General features: G+C 45.3%; 1 protein-coding gene across 1 annotated transcript in view; it reads left to right on the forward strand.

The window, feature by feature from the left end:
• Positions 1-25,585, forward strand: part of LOC129841951 (NLR family CARD domain-containing protein 3-like) — a 268,945-nt gene that overhangs the window by 100,438 nt on the left and 142,922 nt on the right. The gene's annotated exons all lie outside the window — the stretch shown is intronic.

A 25,585-nucleotide genomic window follows, 5' to 3' on the forward strand; every position in this document is an offset into this window, starting at 1 on the left:
GGGTGGAACCATCCATCTGCGTTGCGCGAACAGTTGCAAAATTGCTAGTTAGGAAAATGATACTCAGGTTCGGAGTGCCTGAGGTTTGTCTGCAGACAATGGGATCATCTCATAGGAGATGTGGTTACCCAAATGGCCAAAATGATGGGTGTTGAGCAGAAGTTTGTGTCCATCTATCAACCGCAGAGTAACGAGAGTTACTGAGGGCTAATAAGAACCTGAAGTGCTCCCTTGTCAAACTGTGCCATTCCACAGGAATAACATGGGTAGAGGGATTACCTCTTGTCCTCATGAAAATACACAGCAGCCTTAACAAAGGTATTGGGTGTAGACCTTATGAAATGTTAACAAGACGATCAATGAACACCCCAGGGGTGAGACCTGTGACTGACCGATAGATAGACACAACTGAGATATAGTGTGACCATCTTGAGTACATGAAGGAACTAACTTCTGTTGTAAGTTTTCTCCACTCTCACACTAGGAAAGCAGCAGAACCAATCCCAGGTGAAGACCCTGACTACCCATAAACGTTGGAGAATGGGTGAAACTCAGGGTCCACAAGAGAAAATGGAACCAACCATGATGGATGGGTTGGTTCTATGGAAAAACATGCAGGGTATTTATTGCTCTCCAAATCTACCCGTTCCCTTTGTGGACGGGGATGTGGAGAATAATACATGGGTGAAAGCAGTGACATACAGAGGATTACAGGGGAAGGGGAACACATCTGGCACACGGGTAATGATTTCCCATAAACCCCCCTCCACAGCCTCTCTGTGGGAAAGACAGGTAGTACTAATTTAAAAGAATGATTTTGGATGTTAATTACTCCATTTTATGCAAAGGAACAATACCAGGGTTCGACAAAGAAACAGCAATTATACTATTCTGATGTTGGTCACTAGGGGGAAGGAAGCAGCATGGGAAGGTGGATTAACAACAATAATACTATTCTGATGTTGGTCACTAGGGGGAAGGAAGCAGCATGGGAAGGTGGATTAACAACAATAATACTATTCTGATGTTGGTCACTAGGGGGGAGGAAGCAGCATGGGAAGGTGGATTAACAACAATAATACTATTCTGATGTTGGTCACTAGGGGGAAGGAAGCAGCATGGGAAGGTGGATTAACAACAATAATACTATTCTGATGTTGGTCACTAGGGGGAAGGAAGCAGCATGGGAAGGTGGATTAACAACAATAATACTATTCTGATGTTGGTCACTAGGGGGAAGGAAGCAGCATGGGAAGGTGGATTAACAACAATAATACTATTCTGATGTTGGTCACTAGGGGGAAGGAAGCAGCATGGGAAGGTGGATTAACAACAATAATACTATTCTGATGTTGGTCACTAGGGGGAAGGAAGCAGCATGGGAAGGTGGATTAACAACAATAATACTATTCTGATGTTGGTCACTAGGGGGAAGGAAGCAGCATGGGAAGGTGGATTAACAACAATAATACTATTCTGATGTTGGTCACTAGGGGGAAGGAAGCAGCATGGGAAGGTGGATTAACAACAATAATACTATTCTGATGTTGGTCACTAGGGGGAAGGAAGCAGCATGGGAAGGTGGATTAACAACAATAATACTATTCTGATGTTGGTCACTAGGGGGAAGGAAGCAGCATGGGAAGGTGGATTAACTACAATAATACTATTCTGATGTTGGTCACTAGGGGGAAGGAAGCAGCATGGGAAGGTGGATTAACAACAATAATACTATTCTGATGTTGGTCACTAGGGGGAAGGAAGCAGCATGGGAAGGTGGATTAACAACAATAATACTATTCTGATGTTGGTCACTAGGGGGAAGGAAGCAGCATGGGAAGGTGGATTAACAACAATAATACTATTCTGATGTTGGTCACTAGGGGGGAGGAAGCAGCATGGGAAGGTGGATTAACAACAATAATACTATTCTGATGTTGGTCACTAGGGGGGAGGAAGCAGCATGGGAAGGTGGATTAACAACAATAATACTATTCTGATGTTGGTCACTAAGGGGAAGGAAGCAGCATGGGAAGGTGGATTAACAACAATAATACTATTCTGATGTTGGTCACTAGGGGGAAGGAAGCAGCATGGGAAGGTGGATTAACAACAATAATACTATTCTGATGTTGGTCACTAGGGGGAAGGAAGCAGCATGGGAAGGTGGATTAACAACAATAATACTATTCTGATGTTGGTCACTAGGGGGAAGGAAGCAACATGGGAAGGTGGATTAACAACAATAATACTATTCTGATGTTGGTCACTAGGGGGAAGGAAGCAACATGGGAAGGTGGAATAACAACAATAATACTATTCTGATGTTGGTCACTAGGGGGAAGGAAGCAGCATGGGAAGGTGGATTAACAACAATAATACTATTCTGATGTTGGTCACTAGGGGAAGGAAGCAGCATGGGAAGGTGGATTAACAACAATAATACTATTCTGATGTTGGTCACTAGGGGGATCTAACTCCAACATGCAGGTACTAACTCCAACATGCAGGTACTAACTCCAACATGCAGGTACTAACTCCAACATGCAGGTACTAACTCCAACATGCAGGTCCTAGCTCCAACATGCAGGTCCTAACTCCAACATGCAGATACTAACTCCAACATGCAGGTCCTAGCTCCAACATGCAGGTCCTAACTCCAACATGCAGGTACTAACTCCAACATGTAGGTACTAACTCCAACATGCAGGTACTAACTCCAACATGCAGGTCCTAGCTCCAACATGCAGGTACTAACTCCAACATGCAGGTACTAACTCCAACATGCAGGTACCAACTCCAACATGCAGGTACTAACTCCAACATGCAGGTACTAACTCCAACATGCAGGTACCAACTCCAACATGCAGGTACTAACTCCAACATGTAGGTACTAACTCCAACATGCAGGTACTAACTCCAACATGCAGGTACTAACTCCAACATGTAGGTACTAACTCCAACATGTAGGTACTAACTCCAACATGCAGGTACCAACTCCAACATGCAGGTCCTAACTCCAACATGCAGGTACTAACTCCAACATGCAGGTACTAACTCCAACATGCAGGTTCTAACTCCAACATGCAGGTACTAACTCCAACATGCAGGTACTAACTCCAACATGCAGGTACTAACTCCACCATGCAGGTACTAACTCCAACATGCAGGTACTAACTCCAACATGCAGGTACTAACTCCAACATGCAGGTACTAACTCCACCATGCAGGTCCAAGCTCCAACATGCAGGTCCTAGCTCCAACATGCAGGTACTAACTCCAACATGCAGGTACTAACTCCAACATGCAGGTACTAACTCCAACATGCAGGTACTAACTCCAACATGCAGGTCCTAGCTCCAACATGCAGGTCCAAGCTCCAACATGCAGGTCCTAGCTCCAACATGCAGGTCCTAGCTCCAACATGCAGGTCCTAGCTCCAACATGCAGGTCTTAGCTCCAACATGCAGGTCCTAGCTCCAACATGCAGGTCCTAGCTCCAACATGCAGGTACTAACTCCAACATGCAGGTCCAAGCTCCAACATGCAGGTACTAATTCCAACATGCAGGTACTAACTCCAACATGCAGGTCCAAGCTCCAACATGCAAGTACTAACTCCAACATGCAGGTACTAACTCCAACATGCAGGTACCAACTCCAACATGCAGGTCCTAGCTCCAACATGCAGGTACTAACTCCAACATGCAGGTACCAACTCCAACATGCAGGTCCTAGCTCCAACATGCAGGTCCAAGCTCCAACATGCAGGTACTAACTCCAACATGCAGGTACTAACTCCAACATGCAGGTCCAAGCTCCAACATGCAGGTACTAACTCCAACATGCAGGTACTAACTCCAACATGCAGGTACTAACTCCAACATGCAGGTCCGAGCTCCAACATGCAGGTCCAAGCTCCAACATGCTGGTCCTAACTCCAACATGCAGGTCCTAGCTCCAACATGCAGGTACTAACTCCAACATGCAGGTCCTAACTCCAACATGCAGGTCCTAACTCCAACATGCAGGTACTAACTCCAACATGCAGGTCCTAACTCCAACATGCAGGTACTAACTCCAACATGCAGGTACCAACTCCAACATGCAGGTCCTAGCTCCAACATGCAGGTACTAACTCCAACATGCAGGTACCAACTCCAACATGCAGGTCCTAGCTCCAACATGCAGGTACTAACTCCATGCTCCAGGTCCCAGTTGAGCTCGTGAGCTGGATCTGCTCAGTTTCTGCATGTTGTTGTTTTGTGGTGGAAAACTGAGTGTTTCCAGCATAACATGTCAACTCTGTTACCCACAGATAAAAAGGATAGACATGTTTTAGGAATTTAATTTGCATTCCATTGCCACTTCCTGTTGCACACAACAGGCTTCCATTCCCCTTGTCACTATCAGGTGTGAAGGTAAGATCCAGATGCAGACAACGTCGAATTAACAATGGTTTAATAATCCAACCGGGGCAGGCAATAGGCAAGTCAAGGCAGGCAGGGGTCAGTAAACCAGAGGTTGGGCAACGGTACTGGACAGCAGGCAGGCTCAGGGTAGGCAGGGGTCAGTAAACCAGAGGTTGGGCAACGGTACTGGACAGCAGGCAGGCTCGGGGTAGGTAGAGGTCAATAATCCAGAGGTGGGGCAAAGGTACAGGTCGGTAGGCTCAGGGTCAGGAAGAGTGGTCAGGCAGGTGGGCTCAGTCAGGACAGGCAAGGGTCAAAACCAGGAGGGCGAGAAAAGAGAGACTGGGGAAAAGCAGGAGCTGAGACAAAAACACTGGTTGACCAACTGGCAACAGACAAACAGAGAACACAGGTATAAATACCCAGGGGATAATGGGGAAGATGGGCGACACCTGGAGGGGGTGGAGACAAACAGAGAACACAGGTATAAATACACAGGGGATAATGGGGAAGATGGGCGACACCTGGAGGGGGTGGAGACAAACACAAAGACAGGTGAAACAGATCAGGGTGTGACAGTCACAAGGGGTTTATACATGATTTAATATGAAACCCTGTTATTGTCAATCGTTACTTTATTTGGAACTTAATAGGCACTTATCATCGTCATTTTTTCATTTAACCTTTTGAGATAGGAAAACCGTTATTTTAGTTATTAATTTGAATGTGTTCTTTATGACAGAATGTTAAAATGAGGTGTAGTTTTAGTTATTAATATAAACTGGTAAAAATCTAGTGGCCAATCTTCATTGTAAAAGACCCAACATGTTTCTGATCAGATTTCAGTTTGACTTGTATGTATATTTGAAGTGGTTGAAATACTATCAGCTTTTATGATGCTGATAAAGAGGCACCTTAGCAGACGGACTCTAACTGAGCAGTGTAGTCTACAGGTTATACACTGAGTGGACTAGATATTACTCTAACTGAGCAGTGTAGTCTACAGGTTATACACTGAGTGGACTAGATATTACTCTAACTGAGCAGTGTAGCCTACAGGTTATAGACTGAGTGGACTAGATATTACTCTAACTGAGCAGTGTAGTCTACAGGTTATACACTGAGTGGACTAGATATTACTCTAACTGAGCAGTGTAGTCTATAGGTTATACACTGAGTGGACTAGATATTACTCTAACTGAGCAGTGTAGTCTACAGGTTATACACTGAGTGGACTAGATATTACTCTAACTGAGCAGTGTAGCCTACAGGTTATACACTGAGTGGACTAGATATTACTCTAACTGAGCAGTGTAGTCTACAGGTTATACACTGAGTGGAATAGATATTACTCTAACTGAGCAGTGTAGCCTACAGGTTATACACTGAGTGGACTAGATATTACTCTAACTGAGCAGTGTAGCCTACAGGTTATACACTGAGTGGACTAGATATTACTCTAACTGAGCAGTGTAGTCTATAGGTTATACACTGAGTGGACTAGATATTACTCTAACTGAGCAGTGTAGTCTATAGGTTATACACTGAGTGGACTAGATATTACTCTAACTGAGCAGTGTAGTCTACAGGTTATACACTGAGTGTACTAGATATTACTCTAACTGAGCAGTGTAGTCTATAGGTTAAACACTGAGTGTACTAGATATTACTCTAACTGAGCAGTGTAGTCTACAGGTTATACACTGAGTGGACTAGATATTACTCTAACTGAGCAGTGTAGCCTACAGGTTATACACTGAGTGGACTAGATATTACTCTAACTGAGCAGTGTAGTCTACAGGTTATACACTGAGTGTACTAGATATTACTCTAACTGAGCAGTGTAGTCTACAGGTTATACACTGAGTGTACTAGATATTACTCTAACTGAGCAGTGTAGTCTATAGGTTAAACACTGAGTGTACTAGATATTACTCTAACTGAGCAGTGTAGTCTACAGGTTATACACTGAGTGTACTAGATATTACTCTAACTGAGCAGTGTAGTCTACAGGTTATACACTGAGTGTACTAGATATTACTCTAACTGAGCAGTGTAGTCTACAGGTTATACACTGAGTGTACTAGATATTACTCTAACTGAGCAGTGTAGTCTACAGGTTATACACTGAGTGTACTAGATATTACTCTAACTGAGCAGTGTAGTCTATAGGTTAAACACTGAGTGTACTAGATATTACTCTAACTGAGCAGTGTAGTCTACAGGTTATACACTGAGTGTACTAGATATTACTCTAACTGAGCAGTGTAGTCTATAGGTTAAACACTGAGTGTACTAGATATTACTCTAACTGAGCAGTGTAGTCTACAGGTTATACACTGAGTGTACTAGATATTACTCTAACTGAGCAGTGTAGTCTACAGGTTATACACTGAGTGTACTAGATATTACTCTAACTGAGCAGTGTAGTCTACAGGTTATACACTGAGTGTACTAGATATTACTCTAACTGAGCAGTGTAGTCTATAGGTTAAACACTGAGTGTACTAGATATTACTCTAACTGAGCAGTGTAGTCTACAGGTTATACACTGAGTGTACTAGATATTACTCTAACTGAGCAGTGTAGTCTACAGGTTATACACTGAGTGTACTAGATATTACTCTAACTGAGCAGTGTAGTCTATAGGTTAAACACTGAGTGTACTAGATATTACTCTAACTGAGCAGTGTAGTCTACAGGTTATACACTGAGTGTACTAGATATTACTCTAACTGAGCAGTGTAGTCTACAGGTTATACACTGAGTGTACTAGATATTACTCTAACTGAGCAGTGTAGTCTATAGGTTATACACTGAGTGGACTAGATATTACTCTAACTGAGCAGTGTAGTCTACAGGTTATACACTGAGTGTACTAGATATTACTCTAACTGAGCAGTGTAGTCTACAGGTTATACACTGAGTGTACTAGATATTACTCTAACTGAGCAGTGTAGTCTATAGGTTATACACTGAGTGGACTAGATATTACTCTAACTGAGCAGTGTAGTCTATAGGTTATACACTGAGTGGACTAGATATTACTCTAACTGAGCAGTGTAGCCTACAGGTTATACACTGAGTGGACTAGATATTACTCTAACTGAGCAGTGTAGCCTACAGGTTATACACTGAGTGGACTAGATATTACTCTAACTGAGCAGTGTAGTCTACAGGTTATACACTGAGTGGACTAGATATTACTCTAACTGAGCAGTGTAGTCTACAGGTTATACACTGAGTGGACTAGATATTACTCTAACTGAGCAGTGTAGCCTACAGGTTATACACTGAGTGGACTAGATATTACTCTAACTGAGCAGTGTAGCCTACAGGTTATACACTGAGTGGACTAGATATTACTCTAACTGAGCAGTGTAGCCTACAGGTTATACACTGAGTGGACTAGATATTACTCTAACTGAGCAGTGTAGCCTACAGGTTATACACTGAGTGGACTAGATATTACTCTAACTGAGCAGTGTAGTCTACAGGTTATACACTGAGTGGACTAGATATTACTCTAACTGAGCAGTGTAGTCTACAGGTTATACACTGAGTGTACTAGATATTACTCTAACTGAGCAGTGTAGTCTATAGGTTAAACACTGAGTGTACTAGATATTACTCTAACTGAGCAGTGTAGTCTACAGGTTATACACTGAGTGTACTAGATATTACTCTAACTGAGCAGTGTAGTCTACAGGTTATACACTGAGTGTACTAGATATTACTCTAACTGAGCAGTGTAGTCTATAGGTTATACACTGAGTGGACTAGATATTACTCTAACTGAGCAGTGTAGTCTACAGGTTATACACTGAGTGTACTAGATATTACTCTAACTGAGCAGTGTAGTCTACAGGTTATACACTGAGTGTACTAGATATTACTCTAACTGAGCAGTGTAGTCTATAGGTTATACACTGAGTGGACTAGATATTACTCTAACTGAGCAGTGTAGTCTATAGGTTATACACTGAGTGGACTAGATATTACTCTAACTGAGCAGTGTAGCCTACAGGTTATACACTGAGTGGACTAGATATTACTCTAACTGAGCAGTGTAGCCTACAGGTTATACACTGAGTGGACTAGATATTACTCTAACTGAGCAGTGTAGTCTACAGGTTATACACTGAGTGGACTAGATATTACTCTAACTGAGCAGTGTAGTCTACAGGTTATACACTGAGTGGACTAGATATTACTCTAACTGAGCAGTGTAGCCTACAGGTTATACACTGAGTGGACTAGATATTACTCTAACTGAGCAGTGTAGCCTACAGGTTATACACTGAGTGGACTAGATATTACTCTAACTGAGCAGTGTAGCCTACAGGTTATACACTGAGTGGACTAGATATTACTCTAACTGAGCAGTGTAGCCTACAGGTTATACACTGAGTGGACTAGATATTACTCTAACTGAGCAGTGTAGTCTACAGGTTATACACTGAGTGGACTAGATATTACTCTAACTGAGCAGTGTAGTCTACAGGTTATACACTGAGTTGACTAGATATTAAGGACGCCTTCCTAACATTGAGTTATTCCCCCCCTCCCCCTCACTTCCTAATATCTCCATGTTGTCCTCCCCCCATTTGTCCTCAGAACCGCCTCAACTCATCAGGTCATGGATTTTACAAGGTGTTGAAAGCGTTTCACAGGGATGCTGGCCCATGTTGACTCCAATGCTTCCCACAGTTGTCAAGTTGGCTGGATGTCCTTTGGGTGGTGGAACATGAGCGTGAAAAACCCAGCAGCGTTGCAATTCTTGACACAAACTGGTTCGCCTGGCACCTACTACCATACCTCGTTCAAAGGCACCTACAACCATACCTCGTTCAAAGGCACTTAAATCTGTTGTCTTGCTCATTCACCCTCTGCATGACACACAGACACAACCCATGTCTCAATTGTCTCCAGGCTTAAAAATCCTTCTTTAACCTGTCCCGTCCCCTTCATCTGCAAGTGACATCAATAAGGTATCATAGCTTTTACCTGGATTCACCTGGTAAGTCTGTCATGGAATGTTTTGTACACTTAGTGTAAATTGCACAATAATTATACATTTATGGATTTTGTTATATAGCCTATTGTTTTCGCTGTATACAACCTGTCATCTACCCACCTGGTGACTGGGGGTTATGAGAGAACCCCCACATCACTAGCTTCTCTTTATACAACCTGCCATCTACCCACCTGGGGACTGAGGGTTATGAGAGAACCCCCACATCACTAGCTTCTCTTTATACAACCTGCCATCTACCCACCTGGGGACTGAGGGTTATGAGAGAACCCCCACATCACTAGCTTCTCTTTATACAACCTGCCATCTACCCACCTGGGGACTGAGGGTTATGAGAGAACCCCCACATCACTAGCTTCTCTTTATACAACCTGCCATCTACCCACCTGGGGACTGAGGGTTATGAGAGAACCCCCACATCACTAGCTTCTCTTTATTCAACCTGCCATCTACCCACCTGGGGACTGAGGGTTATGAGAACCCCCACATCACTAGCTTCTCTTTATACAACCTGTCATCTACCCACCTGGGGACTGAGGGTTATGAGAGAACCCCCACATCACTAGCTTCTCTTTATACAACCTGCCATCTACCCACCTGGGGACTGAGGGTTATGAGAGAACCCCCACATCACTAGCTTCTCTTTATACAACCTGCCATCTACCCACCTGGGGACTGAGGGTTATGAGAACCCCCACATCACTAGCTTCTCTTTATACAACCTGCCATCTACCCACCTGGGGACTGAGGGTTATGAGAGAACCCCCACATCACTAGCTTCTCTTTATTCAACCTGCCATCTACCCACCTGGGGACTGAGGGTTATGAGAACCCCCACATCACTAGCTTCTCTTTATACAACCTGCCATCTACCCACCTGGGGACTGAGGGTTATGAGAGAACCCCCACATCACTAGCTTCTCTTTATTCAACCTGCCATCTACCCACCTGGGGACTGAGGGTTATGAGAACCCCCACATCACTAGCTTCTCTTTATACAACCTGCCATCTACCCACCTGGGGACTGAGGGTTATGAGGGGAACCCCCACATCACTAGCTTCTCTTTATTCTACCTGCCATCTACCCACCTGGGGACTGAGGGTTATGAGAGAACCCCCACATCACTAGATTCTCTTTATTCAACCTGCCATCTACCCACCTGGGGACTGAGGGTTATGAGAGAACCCCCACATCACTAGCTTCTCTTTATACAACCTGCCATCTACCCACCTGGGGACTGAGGGTTATGAGAGAACCCCCACATCACTAGCTTCTCTTTATTCAACCTGCCATCTACCCACCTGGGGACTGAGGGTTATGAGAACCCCCACATCACTAGCTTCTCTTTATACAACCTGCCATCTACCCACCTGGGGACTGAGGGTTATGAGAGAACCCCCACATCACTAGCTTCTCTTTATTCAACCTGCCATCTACCCACCTGGGGACTGAGGGTTAAGAGAGAACCCCCACATCACTAGCTTCTCTTTATACAACCTGCCATCTACCCACCTGGGGACTGAGGGTTATGAGAGAACCCCCACATCACTAGCTTCTCTTTATACAACCTGCCATCTACCCACCTGGGGACTGAGGGTTATGAGAGAACCCCCACATCACTAGCTTCTCTTTATACAACCTGCCATCTACCCACCTGGGGACTGAGGGTTATGAGAGGACCTCCTCATCACTAGCTTCTCTTTATACAACCTGCCATCTACCCACCTGGGGACTGAGGGTTATGAGAGAACCCCCACATCACTAGCTTCTCTTTATACAACCTGCCATCTACCCACCTGGGGACTGAGGGTTATGAGAGAACCCCCACATCACTAGCTTCTCTTTATACAACCTGCCATCTACCCACCTGGGGACTGAGGGTTATGAGAGAACCCCCACATCACTATCTTCTCTTTATACAACCTGCCATCTACCCACCTGGGGACTGAGGGTTATGAGAGAACCCCCACATCACTAGCTTCTCTTTATACAACCTGCCATCTACCCACCTGGGGACTGAGGGTTATGAGAACCCCCACATCACTAGCTTCTCTTTATACAACCTGCCATCTACCCACCTGGGGACTGAGGGTTATGAGAACCCCCACATCACTAGCTTCTCTTTATACAACCTGCCATCTACCCACCTGGGGACTGAGGGTTATGAGAGAACCCCCACATCACTAGCTTCTCTTTATACAACCTGCCATCTACCCACCTGGGGACTGAGGGTTATGAGAGAACCCCCACATCACTAGCTTCTCTTTATTCAACCTGTCATCTACCCACCTGGGGACTGAGGGTTATGAGAGAACCCCCACATCACTAGCTTCTCTTTATACAACCTGCCATCTACCCACCTGGGGACTGAGGGTTATGAGAGAACCCCCACATCACTAGCTTCTCTTTATACAACCTGCCATATACCCACCTGGGGACTGAGGGTTATGAGAGAACCCCCACATCACTAGCTTCTCTTTATACAACCTGCCATCTACCCACCTGGGGACTGAGGGTTATGAGAGAACCCCCACATCACTAGCTTCTCTTTATACAACCTGCCATCTACCCACCTGGGGACTGAGGGTTATGAGAGAACCCCCACATCACTAGCTTCTCTTTATTCAACCTGCCATCTACCCACCTGGGGACTGAGGGTTATGAGAGAACCCCCACATCACTAGCTTCTCTTTATACAACCTGCCATCTACCCACCTGGGGACTGAGGGTTATGAGAGAACCCCCACATCACTCGCTTCTCTTTATACAACCTGCCATCTACCCACCTGGGGACTGAGGGTTATGAGAGAACCCCCACGTCACTAGCTTCTCTTTATACAACCTGCCATCTACCCACCTGGGGACTGAGGGTTATGAGAGAACCCCCACATCACTAGCTTCTCTTTATTCAACCTGCCATCTACCCACCTGGGGACTGAGGGTTATGAGAGAACCCCCACATCACTAGCTTCTCTTTCTAAAACCTGCCATCTACCCACCTGGGGACTGAGGGTTATGAGAGAACCCCCACATCACTAACTTCTCTTTATACAACCTGCCATCTACCCACCTGGGGACTGAGGGTTATGAGAGAACCCCCACATCACTAGGTTCTCTTTATTCAACCTGCCATCTACCCACCTGGGGACTGAGGGTTATGAGAGAACCCCACATCACTAGCTTCTCTTTATACAACCTGCCATCTACCCACCTGGGGACTGAGGGTTATGAGAGAACCCCACATCACTAGCTTCTCTTTATTCAACCTGCCTTCTACCCACCTGGGGACTGAGGGTTATGAGAGAACCCCCACATCACTAGCTTCTCTTTATACAACCTGCCATCTACCCACCTGGGGACTGAGGGTTATGAGAGAACCCCACATCACTAGCTTCTCTTTATTCAACCTGCCATCTACCCACCTGTGGACTGAGGGTTATGAGAGAACCCCCACATCACTAGCTTCTCTTTATACAACCTGCCATCTACCCACCTGGGGACTGAGGGGTATGAGAGAACCCCACATCACTAGCTTCTCTTTATTCAACCTGCCATCTACCCACCTGGGGACTGAGGGTTATGAGAGAACCCCCACATCACTAGCTTCTCTTTATTCAACCTGCCATCTACCCACCTGGGGACCGAGGGTTATGAGAGAACCCCCACATCACTAGCTTCTCTTTATACAACCTGCCATTTACCCACCTGGGGACTGAGGGTTATGAGAGAACCCCCACATCACTCGCTTCTCTTTATACAACCTGCCATTTACCCACCTGGGGACTGAGGGTTATGAGAGAACCCCCACATCACTAGCTTCTCTTTATACAACCTGCCATTTACCCACCTGGGGACTGAGGGTTATGAGAGAACCCCCACATCACTAGCTTCTCTTTATACAACCTGCCATCTAGCCACCTGGGGACTGAGGGTTATGAGAGAACCCCCACATCACAAGCTTCTCTTTATACAACCTGCCATCTACCCACCTGGGGACTGAGGGTTATGAGAGAACCCCCACATCACTAGCTTCTCTTTATTCAACCTGCCATCTACCCACCTGGGGACTGAGGATTATGAGAGAACCCCCACATCACTAGCTTCTCTTTATTCAACCTGCCATCTACCCACCTGGGGACTGAGGGTTATGAGAGAACCCCCGCATCACTAGCTTCTCTTTATACAACCTGCCATCTACCCACCTGGGGACTGAGGGTTATGAGAGAACCCCACATATCTAGCTTCTCTTTATTCAACCTGCCATCTACCCACCTGGGGACTGAGGGTTTATGAGAGAACCCCCACATCACTAGCTTCTCTTTATACAACCTGCCATCTACCCACCTGGGGACTGAGGGTTATGAGAGAACCCCCACATCACTAGCTTCTCTTTATTCAACCTGCCATCTACCCACCTGTGGACTGAGGGTTATGAGAGAACCCCCACATCACTAGCTTATCTTTATTCAACCTGCCATCTACCCACCTGGGGACTGAGGGTTATGAGAGAACCCCCACATCACTAGCTTATCTTTATACAACCTGCCATCTACCCACCTGGGGACTGAGGGTTATGAGAGAACCCCCACATCACTAGCTTATCTTTATACAACCTGCCATCTACCCACCTGGGGACTGAGGGTTATGAGAGAACCCCCACATCACTAGCTTATCTTTATACAACCTGCCATCTACCCACCTGGGGACTGAGGGTTATGAGAGAACCCCCAACTCACTAGCTGCTCTTTATACAACCTGCCATCTACCCACCTGGGGACTGAGGGTTATGAGAGAACCCCCACATCACTAGCTTCTCTTTATACAACCTGCCATCTACCCACCTGGGGACTGAGGGTTATGAGAGAACCCCCACATCACTAGCTTCTCTTTATTCAACCTGCCATCTACCCACCTGGGGACTGAGGGTTATGAGAGAACCCCCACATCACTAGCATCTCTTTATACAACCTGCCATCTACCCACCTGGGGACTGAGGGTTATGAGAGAACCCAATCATCACTAGCTTCTCTTTATACAACCTGCCATCTACCCACCTGGGGACTGATGGTTATGAGAGAACCCCCACATCACTAGCTTCTCTTTATTCAACCTGCCATCTACCCACCTGGGGACTGAGGGTTATGAGAGAACCCCCACATCACTAGCTTCTCTTTATTCAACCTGCCATCTACCCACCTGGGGACTGAGGTTTATGAGAGAACCCCCACATCACTAGCTTCTCTTTATTCAACCTGCCATCTACCCACCTGGGGACTGAGGGTTATGAGAGAACCCCCACATCACTAGCTTCTCTTTATACAACCTGCCATCTACCCACCTGGGGACTGAGAGTTAAGAGAGAACCCCCACATCACTAGCTTCTCTTTATACAACCTGCCATCTACCCACCTGGGGACTGAGGGTTATGAGAGAACCCCCACATCACTAGCTTCTCTTTATACAACCTGCCATCTACCCACCTGGGGACTGAGGGTTATGAGAGAACCCCCACATCACTAGCTTCTCTTTATACAACCTGCCATCTACCCCCCTGGGGACTGAGGGTTATGAGAGAACCCCCACATCACTAGCTTCTCTTTATTCAACCTGCCATCTACCCACCTGGGGACTGAGGGTTATGAGAGAACCCCCACATCACTAGCTTCTCTTTATACAACCTGCAATCTACCCACCTGGGGACTGAGAGTTAAGAGAGAACCCCCACATCACTAGCTTCTCTTTATACAACCTGCCATCTACCCACCTGGGGACTGAGGGTTTATGAGAGAACCCCCACATCACTAGCTTCTCTTTATACAACCTGCCATCTACCCACCTGGGGACTGAGGGTTATGAGAGAACCCCACATCACTAGCTTCTCTTTATTCAACCTGCCATCTACCCACCTGGGGACTGAGGGTTATGAGAGAACCCCCACATCACTAGCTTATCTTTATTCAACCTGCCATCTACCCACCTGGGGACTGAGGGTTATGAGAGAACCCCCACATCACTAGCTTCTCTTTATACAACCTGCCATCTACCCACCTGGGGACTGAGGGTTATGAGAGCACCCCCACATCACTAGCTTCTCTTTATACAACCTGCCATTCACCCACCTGGGGACTGAGGGTTATGAGAGAACCCCCACATCAATAGCTTCTCTTTATACAACCTGCCATCTACCCACCTGGGGACTGAGGGTTATGAGAGAACCCCCACATCACTAGCTTATCTTTATACAACCTGCCATCTACCCACCTGGGGACTGAGGGTTATGAGAGAACCCCCACATCACTAGCTTATCTTTATACAACCTGCCATCTACCCACCTGGGGACTGAGGGTTATGAGAGAACCCCCACCTCAATAGCTGCTCTTTATACAACCTGCCATCTACCCACCTCGGGACTGAGGGTTATGAGAGAACCCCCACATCACTAGCTTATCTTTATTCAACCTGCCATCTACCCACCTGGGGACTGAGGGTTATGAGAGAACCCCCACATCACTAGCTTCTGTTTATACAACCTGCCATCTACCCACCTGGGGACTGAGGGTTATGAGAGAACCCCCACTTCACTAGCATCTCTTTATACAACCTGCGATCTACCCACCTGGGGACTGAGGGTTATGAGAGAACCCAATCATCACTAGCTTCTCTTTATACAACCTGCCATCTACCCACCTGGGGACTGAGGGTTATGAGAGAACCCCCACATCACTAGCTTCTCTTTATACAACCTGCCATCTACCCACCTGGGGACTGAGGGTTATGAGAGAACCCCCACATCACTAGCTTCTCTTTATTCAACCTGCCATCTACCCACCTGGGGACTGAGGGTTATGAGAGAACCCCCACATCACTAGCATCTCTTTATACAACCTGCCATCTACCCAAGTGGGGACTGAGGGTTATGAGAGAACCCAATCATCACTAGCTTCTCTTTATACAACCTGCCATCTACCCACCTGGGGACTGAGTGTTATGAGAGAACCCCCACATCACTAGCTTCTCTTTATACAACCTGCCATCTACCCACCTGGGGACTGAGTGTTATGAGAGAACCCCCACATCACTAGCTTCTCTTTATACAACCTGCCATCTACCCACCTGGGGACTGAGGGTTATGAGAGAACCCCCACATCACTAGCTTCTCTTTATTCAACCTGCCATCTACCCACCTGGGGACTGAGGGTTATGAGAGAACCCCCACATCACTAGCTTCTCTTTATACAACCTGCCATCTACCCACCTGGGGACTGAGGGTTATGAGAGAACCCCCACATCACTAGCTTCTCTTTATTCAACCTGCCATCTACCCAACTGGGGACTGAGGGTTATGAGAGAACCCCCACATCACTGGCTTCTCTTTATACAACCTGCCATCTACCCACCTGGGGACTGAGGGTTATGAGAGAACCCCCACATCACTAGCTTCTCTTTATTCAACCTGCCATCTACCCACCTGGGGACTGAGGGTTATGAGAGAACCCCCACATCACTAGCTTCTCTTTATACAACCTGCCATCTACCCACCTGGGGACTGAGAGTTAAGAGAGAACCCCCACATCACTAGCTTCTCTTTATACAACCTGCCATCTACCCACCTGGGGACTGAGGGTTTATGAGAGAACCCCCACATCACTAGCTTCTCTTTATACAACCTGCCATCTACCCACCTGGGGACTGAGGGTTATGAGAGGACCCCCACATCACTAGCTTCTCTTTATACAACCTGCCATCTACCCACCTGGGGACTGAGGGTTATGAGAGAACCCCACATCACTAGCTTCTCTTTATTCAACCTGCCATCTACCCACCTGGGGACTGAGGGTTATGAGAGAACCCCCACATCACTAGCTTCTCTTTATTCAACCTGCCATCTACCCACCTGGGGACCGAGGGTTATGAGAGAACCCCCACATCACTAGCTTCTCTTTATTCAACCTGCCATCTACCCACCTGGGGACTGAGGGTTATGAGAGAACCCCCACATCACTAGCTTCTCTTTATACAACCTGCCATCTACCCACCTGGGGACTGAGGGTTATGAGAGAACCCCCACCTCAATAGCTGCTCTTTATACAACCTGCCATCTACCCACCTGGGGACTGAGGGTTATGAGAGAACCCCCACATCACTAGCTTATCTTTATTCAACCTGCCATCTACCCACCTGGGGACTGAGGGTTATGAGAGAACCCCCACATCACTAGCTTCTCTTTATTCAACCTGCCATCTACCCACCTGGGGACTGAGGGTTATGAGAGAACCCCCACATCACTAGCATCTCTTTATACAACCTGCCATCTACCAACCTGGGGACTTAGGGTTATGAGAGAACCCCCACATCACTAGCTTCTCTTTATACAACCTGTCATCTACCCACCTGGGGACTGAGGGTTATGAGAGAACCCCCACATCACTAGCTTCTCTTTATTCAACCTGCCATCTACCCACCTGGGGACTGAGGGTTATGAGAGAACCCCCACATCACTAGCTTCTCTTTATTCAACCTGCCATCTACCCACCTGGGGACTGAGGGTTATGAGAGAACCCCCACTTCACTAGCATCTCTTTATACAACCTGCGATCTACCCACCTGGGGACTGAGGGTTATGAGAGAACCCAATCATCACTAGCTTCTCTTTATACAACCTGCCATCTACCCACCTGGGGACTGAGGGTTATGAGAGAACCCCCACATCACTAGCTTCTCTTTATACAACCTGCCATCTACCCACCTGGGGACTGAGGGTTATGAGAGAACCCCCACATCACTAGCTTCTCTTTATTCAACCTGCCATCTACCCACCTGGGGACTGAGGGTTATGAGAGAACCCCCACATCACTAGCATCTCTTTATACAACCTGCCATCTACCCCCCTGGGGACTGAGTGTTATGAGAGAACCCCCACATCACTAGCTTCTCTTTATACAACCTGCCATCTACCCACCTGGGGACTGAGGGTTATGAGAGAACCCCCACATCACTAGCTTCTCTTTATTCAACCTGCCATCTACCCACCTGGGGACGGAGGGTTATGAGAGAACCCCCACATCACTAGCTTCTCTTTATACAACCTGCCATCTACCCACCTGGGGACTGAGGGTTATGAGAGAACCCCCACATCACTAGCTTCTCTTTATTCAACCTGCCATTTACCCACCTGGGGACTGAGGGTTATGAGAGAACCCCCACATCACTGGCTTCTCTTTATACAACCTGCCATCTACCCACCTGGGGACTGAGGGTTATGAGAGAACCCCCACATCACTAGCTTCTCTTTATTCAACCTGCCATCTACCCACCTGGGGACTGAGGGTTATGAGAGAACCCCCACATCACTAGCTTCTCTTTATTCAACCTGCCATCTACCCACCTGGGGACTGAGGGTTATGAGAGAACCCCCACATCACTAGCTTCTCTTTATACAACCTGCCATCTACCCACCTGGGGACTGAGAGTTAAGAGAGAACCCCCACATCACTAGCTTCTCTTTATACAACCTGCCATCTACCCACCTGGGGACTGAGGGTTATGAGAGAACCCCCACATCACTAGCTTCTCTTTATACAACCTGCCATCTACCCACCTGGGGACTGAGGGTTATGAGAGAACCCCCACATCACTAGCTTCTCTTTATACAACCTGCCATCTACCCACCTGGGGACTGAGGGTTATGAGAGAACCCCCACATCACTAGCTTCTCTTTATACAACCTGCCATCTACCCACCTGGGGACTGAGAGTTAAGAGAGAACCCCCACATCACTAGCTTCTCTTTATACAACCTGCCATCTACCCACCTGGGGACTGAGGGTTATGAGAGAACCCCCACATCACTAGCTTCTCTTTATACAACCTGCCATCTACCCACCTGGGGACTGAGAGTTAAGAGAGAACCCCCACATCACTAGCTTCTCTTTATACAACCTGCCATCTACCCACCTGGGGACTGAGGGTTATGAGAGAACCCCCACATCACTAGCTTCTCTTTATACAACCTGCCATCTACCCACCTGGGGACTGAGGGTTATGAGAGAACCCCCACATCACTAGCTTGCATGTTCTGCAGCCTTGTAAAGATAAGGAGGGGATGACTGGGAGGCAGGTTGGCATTTATTGTCATGAATCTTGCCGTGGAGGCAGTTCAGCAAAGTGATCACTAGCTGGCACAGGCATAAAGCAATAACATCTGATCTTAATCCTACAGCCAATTTTGACTTTGCAGCTGTCTTAATATCTGTAAGGGAACTCCCCCCCCCAATTGTACAAAATAACATGGCAACTTATTGGCACCGAGCGAACCATATACACGATTGGTTCGTGTGGAATTTCATATTGCGTCTGGCGGTGTTTCTGGCAAAATTGATGGCAACTGCCATATCGTAAATGAGCTGTGTAACACCCCAAAAATCCTATAGTGGGCGAGTGGGTTCTACCCTAGTTCTTCATAGGCCTTTTGTAACACAAGTCAAAACCCAAGAGTCAAATTTTGAGATTTTGAAAATTTTGGCAAAAACTTATCACCCCCTTAAAAAAGTGCTTTCTGGACCGTTTTTCGAAATTTTTTCAATTTTTATGTTAATTACACATGTGTAAGCACTGTATGAAAATACTTTTGTCAAATTTTATTAACATCATTTTTTTTACATATTTATTTTGCCTTAAGCAATATGTTTTGTGCATTTGGAATGTGATTTCATAGGAAGTCAAAAGTCAAAAGTCAAAAATGTCAAATATTTGGAAAAAACCTATCACCCCCTTTAAAAAAGTGCATTCTGGACCGTTTTTTGAAATTCTTTCGATTGTTACGTCAATTACACATGTATAAGAACTGTATGAAAATACTTTAGTCACATTTTACTATCATAATTTTTTATAAATGTTTACTTGTACTCAAGGAATATGTTTTGTGGTATTTGCAATCTGATTTAATATGAAGTCAAAAATGTGAATAGATTAGAAAAAACTTGTCACCCCCAAACCTCCATAAATCACTCAGGCCAGCACCCATTGATTTGGGGCCGTAGTATAGCGCTCCCATGGACGTCTGGATGACACCTAAAAGCATTTAAAACCGTTTTGAAAAATGACGGCTGGTAACCCAAAACATGAAAAATATATATTTTTTACTTTTATTGGAAACCTCCTTAAATCACTCAGGCCAGCACCCATTGATTTGGGGCCGTAGTATAGCGCTCCCATGGACGTCTGGATGTCACCTAAAAGCATTTAAAACCGTTTTGGAAAATGACGGCTGGTAACCCAAAACATGAAAAATATATATTTTTTACTTTTATTGGAAACCTCCTTAAATCACTCAGGCCATTGACTCGAGAATAAAAAACAAAAAATATTTTTCAGAAAAAAAAAAAGAATATTTTCTGACTTTTTTGGAAAACCTCCATAAATCACTCAGGCCAACACCCATTGATTTTTGTCCGTCGAATAGTGCTCCCAGAGCGGGTATGGAAGTCCGGATGCCCCCTAAACGCAATTTCATCCAGGGCATCTGGTAACCTAAAAAAAATACCAGGTGCACGAAAAGTTTGGACTTAGAATATTTTTCGAGTTTTTTGGAAAAACTCCATAAATCACTCAGGCCATTGACTCGAGAATAAAAAACAAAAAATATTTTTCAGAAAAAAACCCAGAATATTTTCTGACTTTTTTGGAAAACCTCCATAAAGGCCAACAGCCATTGATTTTTGTCCGTCGAATAGTGCTCCCAGAGCGGGTATGGAAGTCTGGATGCCCCCTAAACGCAATTTCAACCAGGGCATCTGGTAACCTAAAAAAATTATACCAGGTGCACAAACAGTTTGGACTTGTGTGTGTGTGTGTGAGCTTTTCTTTGACATCTGTTTCGAGAAATGACTGATTTACAGGTCATGAAGGTTGCCTAATCACACACTTAAAGTTTTGGAAAGATCTGACTTTTTTAACCCTTCGAAACAGCACCTATGACCCCATTTTAAGGCACTTCCGGTTGGCACAGGAAGCTATAGGTAAAGACATATGCTGATCGGGGTATGCTCTTAGAGAATCCTGAGTTTTAAGTCTATACGTTAAGAACTGACTGATTTACACAGGGTTGAATGCACTATAAATCACAAACTGCTGGTTGGCTATGGCAAAACACTTTTAGGGTGATTTAACCACTTCCGGTTGCTCCGGGAAGCTTAGATTCAACACAGGTAGACCTCATAGTGGCCTGATGGATTGTTATCAAAGACAGGTTCATAAGACATTCATAACCCACAAAGGCTTCAGGTTGAATTTAGAGGTGCAGTCAATGTATTCCTATGGGGCTACATTTCATTGTAAACTGTTTGATGTAAACACCTTCTTTTAACTGTGAAGGGTTAATACCACAAGGTCAAGGTTAGGCTTGCACAGATCGGGAGGACCTTAGGAGTGTTCCTGAGGTCAAATTGTGCTTCTAACCTGAACGGTTCTCTCTCTGTCTCCCAAAAGCAAATCAAATTGACATTGAGGTCAAAGGGTCATTTGTGTCCGTCTTCTTGTAACGGTCGCTGCGCTCAGACCGAGCGAGCTACGGTTAAGCGGGGCATCTCGTTGAACTCGGCACGGCCTGGAGATAATAGTAATGCCATTGCAGGCTTTGTGTGTCGTTAAGCACCGTACTTTTTCACTCCATCCTTGCTTTTTGTGTGTGTGTGTGTTTGTGTGAGAGAGCTTTTCTTTGACATCTGTTGGGAGAAATGACTGATGACAGTTCATGAGGGTTGTCTAATCACATATATGAAGTTTTGAAAAGTTCTGACCTTTTAACCCTTCAAAACAGCATCTATGACACCATCTTAAGGCCCTTCTGCTTGTCACAGGAAGCTATAAGTAAAGACATATCCTGATCGGGGTATGCTCTTAGAGAATCCTGAGTTTTAAGTCTATACGTTAAGAACTGACTGATTTACACAGGGTTGAATGCACTATATATCACAAACTGCTGGTTGGGAATGGCAAAACACTTTTAGGGTGATTTTATCACTTCTGGTTGCTCCAGGAAGCTTAGAATCGACACAGGTTGACCTTATAGTGGCTTGATGGATTGTCATCGAAGACTGGTTCATAAGATATTCATAACCCACATAGGGTTTATTTAAAGACTGCACGTTACATTTGCAATATGATTCACCACATCATATTGCAAAAGTAACACACACTGTTACGTTTGCAATATGATTCACCACATCATATTGCAAAAGTAACACACACTGTTACGTTTGCAATATGATTCAACATCACATCATATTGCAAATGCCCGTTAAATTTGCAATATGATGTGATGTTGAATCATATTGCAAATGTAACGTGCATTCTTTAAATACTTTATAAATGCAAAAGTCAACGGTCTGATGACCTCAGGATGGCCAGGCAGTGATAGTGGTTCATCTCCATCGTTCGTTTTGTGAAATTTCATCATGTCGCTTTTTCCTCATGGTACCTCCCCGCTGAAACATATTGCAAATGGACAAAAGTCAACGAGCAAGTCAGTGTCCATCAGTCAAATAGATATTTTCAGACACCAAACTGATACCATCTGACACCAAACTCACTTTTTCCAACTCCTTTAGATGCCAACTATAACATATTTCAGAGCAGGCCCAAAATTCACAGCGCCTTCTATTTAAACCATAATAAAACAAATAATACGTAGTTATGTTCTAGCTGCGGGTCCAGTGCTCACATTATGTTTAGCCCTATGTGAGGCGACCTCGAATCCCAAGTTTCGGCTCGATAGGTCATTCGGTGCCCGAGCAAAACCCTAATTGGTGCTGAAATTCCACTTTTTTCATTGCCTTGCTACGGGGTCCTTGAATGAGCAATCAAAGAGGCTCGTCGGGGTCTGTCTCTGTGGGCCGAGCCGGTTTCAACGCACCTAGTCTTGAGACTCTGGGACTTTTCTAAAGGTCGTCCATTTCGTTGAGGTCAAAATGAATTGAAAACAAGGCAAATGCACGATGTATTTTAACGATCCGAGAACCTTCTAGAGCCACATAATTCACCGTGCACAATCGACCTGAGGTCTAGAACAGGTTTGTAAAATTTCAGAACTCTAGGTCGGACGGTTCTTTAAAAGTTGGAACAAAAGTAACTACTGCAGGCACTGTCTGCCTCTTAGCCCCTCAGTGTGTCCCTCCATCATTTCTGTGTGGGTGTGTATTTTTTTTTTTGAAATCTGATGGGATGAAGGACTGATTTACAGTTCATGAGGGTTGTCTATTCACATATATGAAGTTTTGGAAAGATTTTACATTTTTAACCCTTCGAAACAGCCCATTTGACACCAGTTATGGCACTTCCTGTTGTCACAGGAAGCTATAAATAAACACATATCATCACTGGAGTAGGCTGTTACAGAATCCTGAGTTTTAAGTCTGTATGTTAAAAATTGACTGATTTACATTGGGTTGAATGCACTATTTCTCTCAAACTGCAGGTTGGCTATGGCAAACACTTTTAGGGTGATTTAACCACTTCCGGTTGCTCCAGGAAGCTTAGAATCGACACAGGTAGACCTCATGGTGGCCTGATGGACTGACATAAAAGACAGGTTCATAAGACATTCATAACCCACATAGGCTCCAGGTTGAATTTAGAGGCGCACTCAATGTATTCCAATGGGGAGATATGTCATTGTAAACTTTTTGATGTAAACACCTTCTTTTAACTGTGAAGGGTTAATGCCACGAGGTCAGGGTTAGGCTTGCACAGATCGGGAGGACCTTTAGAACATTCCTGAGGTCAAATTGTGTTTCTAACCTTAACGGTTCTCTCGCTGTCTCCCAAAAGCAAATGAAATTGACATTGAGGTCAATAGGTCATTTGGGTCCGTTTTCTTGTAACGGTTGCTGCGCTCAGACCGAGCGAGCTACGGTCAAGCGGGGAATCTCGTTGAACTCGGCACGGCCTGGAGATAATAGTAATACCGTCGCAGGCTTTGTGTGTCTTTAAGCACCGTACTTTTTCACTCCATCCTTGCTTTTTGTGTGTGTGTGTGAGAGCTTTTCTTTGACATCTTTTGGGAGAAATGACTGATTTACAGTTCATGAGGGTTGTCTAATCACATATATGAAGTTTTGAAACGTTCTGACCTTTTAACCCTTCAATACTGCATCTATGACACCATCTTAAGGCACTTCCAGTTGACATAGGAAGCTGAACGTGAACACATACCCTCCTTGGGGTAGGCTCTTATATAACATTGAGCTTTAAGTCTTTATGTTAAGAACTGACTTATTAACAGAGGGTTAAATGAGTGTGTGTTACTTCATAAAATCACATAAAATCACAGAATGCTCGCAGAGCTTCGAGACCCACTTTAAAAATGTTCGTCTGAACACACAGCAACTGGATCTGTGAATTTTTTGAGAAAAAAAAATCCTCTTTGTGAACATCACCAAACGGTCAATGTACAATTTCTCTTAAATTACGATAGATAAAAGGCTGGTTCCTTTTTTCCTGACACCGTACGCTTATGTATTTTGACGTGAAGCGGTCAAATGGCACCCCACTTTGCGTTTTTGACCTTTAATCCCAGAAAAACGGCCATAACTCAAAAAGCGCAGAGGCCTCGACGCCATCTCGCCCGGGGCCAACCGCCCTTTACCCCGAACCTACGCTCGCCGAGTTTCGTCTTCGAAATATTTTCCGTTTAGGAGAAAAGGCCGCGCTCGTTTGCCCCGTGTTCGTGCGCCTGAAATATGATTTATTTTCCCCCTTGTGGGAATTTTTGAGAAGGCTGAAAAAGGTCAAAATTTTGTTATTTTTATAAAACGGAAACCGAACGTCCGAAACGAATTCCCGGGTGACTTCCCGAAAGAGCTCCCCCCCGCCTTCGCAGCGACGCCGTCCGCGATTTTCTAAGTCGACGTCGGACGTCTAGTAAGGGACCGTACGTTCCCAATATTAAAATCTTCACCGATCATACGGCTCCCGTACCAGATGTCCCTTAAGGTATGGAGGAAATCGTGCAGTTTTGCCTCCAGGTCAAGATCCATGACAAAGGTCAACCTGCGACTGGCAGAGGCAATGTAAAATCAAAAACGAAATTGTTTTCACAATTAACATGCCTTTTCTCGTTTCAAGTATGTTTTATTATGAAA

This window comes from Salvelinus fontinalis, unplaced genomic scaffold (assembly GCF_029448725.1).
Source record: "Salvelinus fontinalis isolate EN_2023a unplaced genomic scaffold, ASM2944872v1 scaffold_0004, whole genome shotgun sequence".
Taxonomy (NCBI): domain Eukaryota; kingdom Metazoa; phylum Chordata; class Actinopteri; order Salmoniformes; family Salmonidae; genus Salvelinus; species Salvelinus fontinalis.